At 43.5% G+C, this 6,279-nt stretch overlaps 1 pseudogene; it reads left to right on the top strand.

Annotated features, from left to right (window-relative positions):
* Positions 1-2,137: 2,137 nt before the first annotated feature.
* On the top strand, positions 2,138-2,732 carry LOC138493311 (thioredoxin-like protein 4B pseudogene; annotated as a pseudogene).
* Positions 2,733-6,279: the final 3,547 nt, after the last annotated feature.

A 6,279-nucleotide genomic window follows, 5' to 3' on the forward strand; every position in this document is an offset into this window, starting at 1 on the left:
TGGGAGCATATTGGGATTGGGTAATACTGCAGTGGTAGTATACAACAACTGTGTAAACGTTAAATGGGACTTTGCTGGAATTTGCAAATATGTTATTGCACTATTATCGGATATTATTAGTTTGCTGGCATTATAAAAGCCGTGAATGCCAACCTGTGAATATACTGGGATATTTCATCTGGAAGCATCCTGAGATTGTGTCTCCATGACGTATACAAGCACTGTCCAAACTGGAAATGTGCTGGCACTCTAGTTGGCTGGCACTGTAGTTTGTTGGCACTGTAGTTTGCTGGCACTGTAGTTTGTTGGCACTCTAGTTTGCTGGCACTCTAGTTTGCTGGCACTGTAGTTTGATGGCACTGTCAAACTGGGAATCTACCTGGATTACCAGTCTGTGTTAGAACAAGATAAGACTACACTGGGATGGTGAATTGAGAAAAATACTGGAGCTGTATGAATGGGAAATATAAGGGCACTAGGGATCCTGGACACATGCTAGAATTATTTATATAGTAGGTTGCCATGAAACATTGGAAATCTTTGTGATGGTCCAGAAAGACCATAGTGGAGTTCATTAAAGTGGAAAGTAACCCAGATTGTAATACTCTGAATTTTCTATCATAAAGCCAAGCAGGAGTATATCCGGATGGTCAAAGCAGGGATATTCAGGGATTGCTAAACTGGGAATTCCTGATTATGTTTATTTTCCTTTGGTAGGGCCTCTTTGGTCTATAATGGGTGACTTCACACGCCTGCTAACTGTCTCTGTCCTTCTTTTCGTTCCTCTCCTTTATCTTCTGATTTTAACCTGTGAGGGCCGTTATTTAGATTCTAGATAGAATTGTAATTGGCATAGAATGTCGGATTCTTATGTACATAGAGAAATCTCATACCTCAATGTTTCCTTTTCTTTTTCCCTTTCCTTTATACTTACTGATTATATGATGTCGATATTTATGTTGTATGAGTACGATAATTACATATTTCTGTCAAGTGTTTTCTCAAATGTAAAGTGTTAAAAGTCATAATTGTGACTATGGCACAATTAAAAAGTTAACATAAAAATAAAATAAACTGGGAATATAGATGATTGAAACATTCTGAACATGGAGTTGTGAAACCTCAAAGTGCACTTGGCTTGTCTGATTTTGGGCACACTAAAATTGTGTCATCTGTCAGTGTACAGGGGTTGCCAAACTGTGCATATGGTTAGTAAATCAAGGAACTGTCATATCGGGAATGTGGTGATATTTTGTTAAATGTGATTATACTGGGAGATGGCAAACTCACACGTTGCTGTGGTTAAGATGGGTTATGCTGGTGTTATCAAACAGGGTGTGTATTGAGACTGTGCAAACTGCAATGTGTGTCACACTTACATCATCATACTAACACGGGGATGCTGAGCTCGTCAATTTAGGGATTTTGAAAACGGTGTCTATAGCTGGTAGTCATGGGTGAACTGTCCCAAGAAGGATTCATGAGATCCTCCAAGTTTGATGAATTTCGAGGGGTTTGTGAACCAATGAGCCACTGCCCCCCGAATTTCTAGAAAACTTCCTTCAAGTTGCAAACATCCAGGTCAGGCAGGAGAGATGTGAGGCTATGTGAGGGCCACAAAGGGAAGTTTGAGGTAGCGTATTGGTAGCAATAGCCGGGTGAGATTGTTCTGAGGGATAGCACTTCTATGTGCAGCCCGTGGATCACAGAGTGGACTGCAGACAGGGAAGACACAGCTCTTCACCCTTCTGAAAGTCAAAGAAACGAGTACCAATGAGCTGGGAAATGACTCCTGTTGCTGCAGAAAGAAGCAGGTGTTGCCTGCCCGAGCCCCAGACCACCACGGGGGGCAGTGGCCTCCTATATTTCAGCAAAAGGCAACATTTGCTGGGAGAGGGCAGTCAACGCCGGGCAATGATGGGTTAAAAGAACATAATGGAGGATGGTGAGGATTTTGAAATAGGAGAATAACAGAAAGGGGAGTCTGTGTGAAGTGTGTGTAGTCTACATTCGCACTGATGTGCAGAATGCATACCGAAACATGTCATGGTGTGCCAACTGGGCATGATGGAAACTGGCAATGGTCTGTTAAGTGTGAATAATGTAACTTATGATGGTCGGTTTCTCTAATGGGAACTAACAAACTACCCTTTGCGAAACGCGCATGTCCAGTTTCCAGGCAGCATCAGTAGTTGCTATGTGTTTTATCTGGATGCGGTTTTCTTCACAATGAGTTTCCTGTTGCCCAAATTGACCAGCAAGTGTGAGGTGGACAATGCAATAAAAACCACTGCAGAGAAAGTTCTAGTTCTCAGATTTGGCAGAGACAATGACTCTGTTTGTCTACAGCTGGATGACATTCTTGCAAAGACGTCTCTTGATCTCAGTAAAATGGCAACGATTTATCCTGTGGATGTGGACAAATTGAAGGTTTACACGCAATACTTCGACATCAGTTTCATTCCATCCACTGTATTTTTCTTCAATGGTCAACATATGAAAGTCGATTATGGGTCGCCAGACCACACAAAGTTTGTGTGGAGTTTCAAAACAAAGCAAGATTTTGTAGATCTCATTGAGGTCATTTACCGTGGAGCGATGCGTGGGAAACTCATTGTGCGAAGTCCTATTGATCACAGGAATGTTCCCAAGTATGATCTTCTCTATCAGGGAATTTAACAAGATCACGCAAGGACTCAAACATTTTCACAAACTTTCATGTCTCCAGTTCAGAAACTGTTTACTTGAGTTAATGTGCCTATAAACCTATTGGAAAAACACCCACTGCAGAATTGTAACAGAAATCGAATGGGGAAACACACGAACCTTCACAGGCTTTGTTGTGTATGCCTTTGATAAAACTTTTATAAAGTAACATGTCAAACAAATTTACCTAAAAAAAATAATGTAACTTGATATTTGGAGGATGAGTAAACCGGTAACGATATTTTACATCAATAATTTGGCAATGATGTGCTAAAGCGGCATAATGGAAACAATCAGGGGTGTGCTATTTATGCTCAACTATACGCACAAGAGAAACAGTGAATAATGTATATTTATATGTTTAACAACGTAAAGTGGAATTTCCACTTTCAGTTCAAAATTGAGTTTGGTGTTTTCTTTTTTCAAGAATAGCTTCTTTCCAAAACAAATGGATTCGTTTTTGCAAAAAAAAATGTTTTAAACATTGATGTATCTTTGCCTTTTTGCTAGCGTGAAAATTGTTCACAAAATTGTGCATGTCTTTCGAAGTTTGCTATGCAACACATTTTGCGGGAGAAACACTGCATTCCCCTCTGGGCACACTTAATCCACGCAACAGCAAATACTGTGTGGTTACAAATCCTTGCTTAAATGAACTGCTTGTATATGTATTTCAAAGTCTGTGTGCTGTAAGGCCTGGACTTGCCCATAGGGAACTCTGGAGATTTCCTGGTAGGCCTCTGCACCCTGGGCCTCTTTTGTGTGGTATTTCCAAATGTTCCCATGGGAAAATGGTTGGGCTTGTGTACTAGGTGGCCACTTGTGTGAAAATGTGGACTATGGGGCCACTTTGAACATTATTTCCAGTCCACCCCTGTTTGTGGGAACAGTTGTGATGAACAGTCCTTACCTATTGGCTTGAATACATATATGCATAGACATGATGCGTTTATCGTTTGTTCTTAGCATGATGCATTGTGCACCTGTGGACTCTGAGGCATCACTGTATAGTGGCATGGCGACTGACATGTTCTCCTGTTCCCGCCTTAAAGGAGCATGGCAGCATGTGTCGCGTTTGAAACCATGAAACCCAATGACCGTTTTGTTTCCCTGACCAAAGTGGCTTGATTCAGATTAAAATTGCTCCTGTAGTAATAATACATGAGTGTAGGATTTGTGTGAAGCCCTAAACTTTTATTTCTTGCGGGGGTTGGTGCAACATGCAGACTCTACTTTGATTGGTGGGCCTCCGTTCATTCGATTTGGACTGGGCTGTTGCTCAGTAGATTTGCATACCCCAGTGTGGGCTATTGAGCCGGATTTTGTTCCGGATCTGGAATCCGGCAAAAAATGTCTTCCCACATCTAGGAAACCCGCTTCCACCTTTCATTTCATTTTAGTGGTTCGGATTCACGCTACCGAATAAAGGTAGGGTTTGAACCAAGATCGTTTGGGTCTGGGGTTAGACACTTGCCCACAAGACCACTTCAGCAACTGATCAGGAACTCTGTGAATTTGCGTGTTACGATTGTACTAAGCAGAAAATCAGTTAATATTTAAGCACAGCTTTTTTACTTTTAAAAGGCGTGCACCTTTTATACTTTGCTTGCAACATTATAGGAAATGCCCCGCCGTTCGGTTGTTTTCCATGTGTTCGTGATTAATCTTCTGAGAGGTAAATGCTTATGTGGGTCACAGGGTGGGAGGTGAGAACCATCCACCCTCATCCCTCCTGCCACTTCCCCCCACGTCACTGGTGGTCTCCCCCAATAACAAACGTACATTTCCAGCACTGCATACCACACGTTTGTTCTTCACATGTATGTATTGCACCTAACCCCTATGGGCACTATCCAAAAAGAGCTCTCGAGATGGGCCTCTGCCAGGGCTCCTCCCTCCTGATTAGTCCCGGATACTCTAACCCCCTCAGACAGCCTGTTCAGCCAAAGAGCTGCCTGGTTGAAGGACTGTCTGCAGGTGTCAGTGCTTCGGCTTAGAAAAAAAGGAGAGACATCTGCTGATGCCTTTTTTCTAATCAGATGTTCTGACCGTCCGCAAGCAGGCCTTTTACCATACAACTCCTCGAGGCTGCCTGCTAGGTGTTAGCTCCTCCTACTAAGAAACAAAAAGAGAGCTGGGGTACACTGCTATCATACCTATGGTGTGCCCAGCCTCTCCTTTTGTTTCTTGATCACAGGCTCCGACCCCCACTGGCAGCCTGCCAGCAGGACTCAGAGCCTGTGATTTAGGAACAAAAAGAAGAGACCGTGGGCTCCACATGTATGATAGCAGTGTGCCCCAGCTCTCCTGCTTGGCTCCCACTGCCTGGGGGCCAAGAAATTGCCAGGCTCCCATCCCCCATAAGTAGTTGGGGGCGTGGCCCAAGCACAGATGGGTGGGGTGGCCTTTAGATGCATTGTTGAGTTATGCCAGTGGCTATGCCTTCCATCGGTGATGCCCACTGGCCCTGAGAGTAGAGGTAGCCCTCCTCCTCCTTAATTCAAAAACAGGCTACGGGTTAAATCTGGGTGGATTGGAATGGGGTGCTACCCGGAATGGTCATTCCAGGTGGGGCATGGATCTGATCAAAAGGGCTCTGCTTCCACCAATTTAAAAGCTGTGTGCACATTCAGGCAACCCTCTTCTTCATGCACTGCCTAGCACTGGTTTTAACTGTTCACCTCACTGTGGGGATTGTCTATTAGCACATGGAGATCGTTATTAACCTTGTCTCAACCAATCAGAATGTTCAGAGCGCAGTCAATAACTACTGGTATTGACTGCTTTCCGACTTGAAAAGCAGGCAGGGAAACGACAATGCAAACTCCAGGTAAGGTTTCGCTTAACAGTACACTTCCTTTCTAGGCCCTTTTTTCCACTGAAAAGTTCTATTTGACACACCAGAGATAAAGCTAAAACATGGGAATATGTTTTTACTTTCTTGTAGATATACCGTTTACTTGTACACGATACCTAATGCATCCTCACGTTAAACCTACTCCAGTTTAACTAATTTTGCAATCAAAATACTTAACTTATGTAGACAACCTTGCCATTACAAACACAACATAAAACCACATTTAATTTACTGAGTTTATCTATTTACTTCACTCGCTATTAAAGTAACAATTTGACTGCACTACCCCTACGTGCTAATAGCCTAATAGATGGTTAATTATCGCCTGGGATAATGACCCTTCCCCAACATATTGGCCGGTATATACGGCTATATTATGGCGTTAACTACCCATTCCAGCCAATGGAGCAGATGGTTAACGCTATTAGCACCCGTCCCATAGGTTGGGACAGGGCTAATTTATAGTATTTTCTTTTCGTAAACGGGTCGCCTTGCGGCATCCTTTTTACCGAAAGAAAACCCTTTACCAAAATGGCCACCATGGATTGGGAAGGTGGCCATCCATGAAATCCTGAAATCGGGGGCCCGGCGTGACTCTTCCAGCGCATGCAGGCTTTTCACACACCCATTTCCTCCCCCTTCCCCTCCCTGGTTGCTCTGATCCTATGAGAGGAGTGTGCCTGGAACACCACCCCAACCCCCGCAACTGGCCAGCG

The sequence above is a fragment of the Ambystoma mexicanum genome, chromosome 10, assembly GCF_040938575.1.
Source record: "Ambystoma mexicanum isolate Mex_15411 chromosome 10, UKY_AmexF1_1, whole genome shotgun sequence".
Lineage (NCBI taxonomy): Eukaryota > Metazoa > Chordata > Amphibia > Caudata > Ambystomatidae > Ambystoma > Ambystoma mexicanum.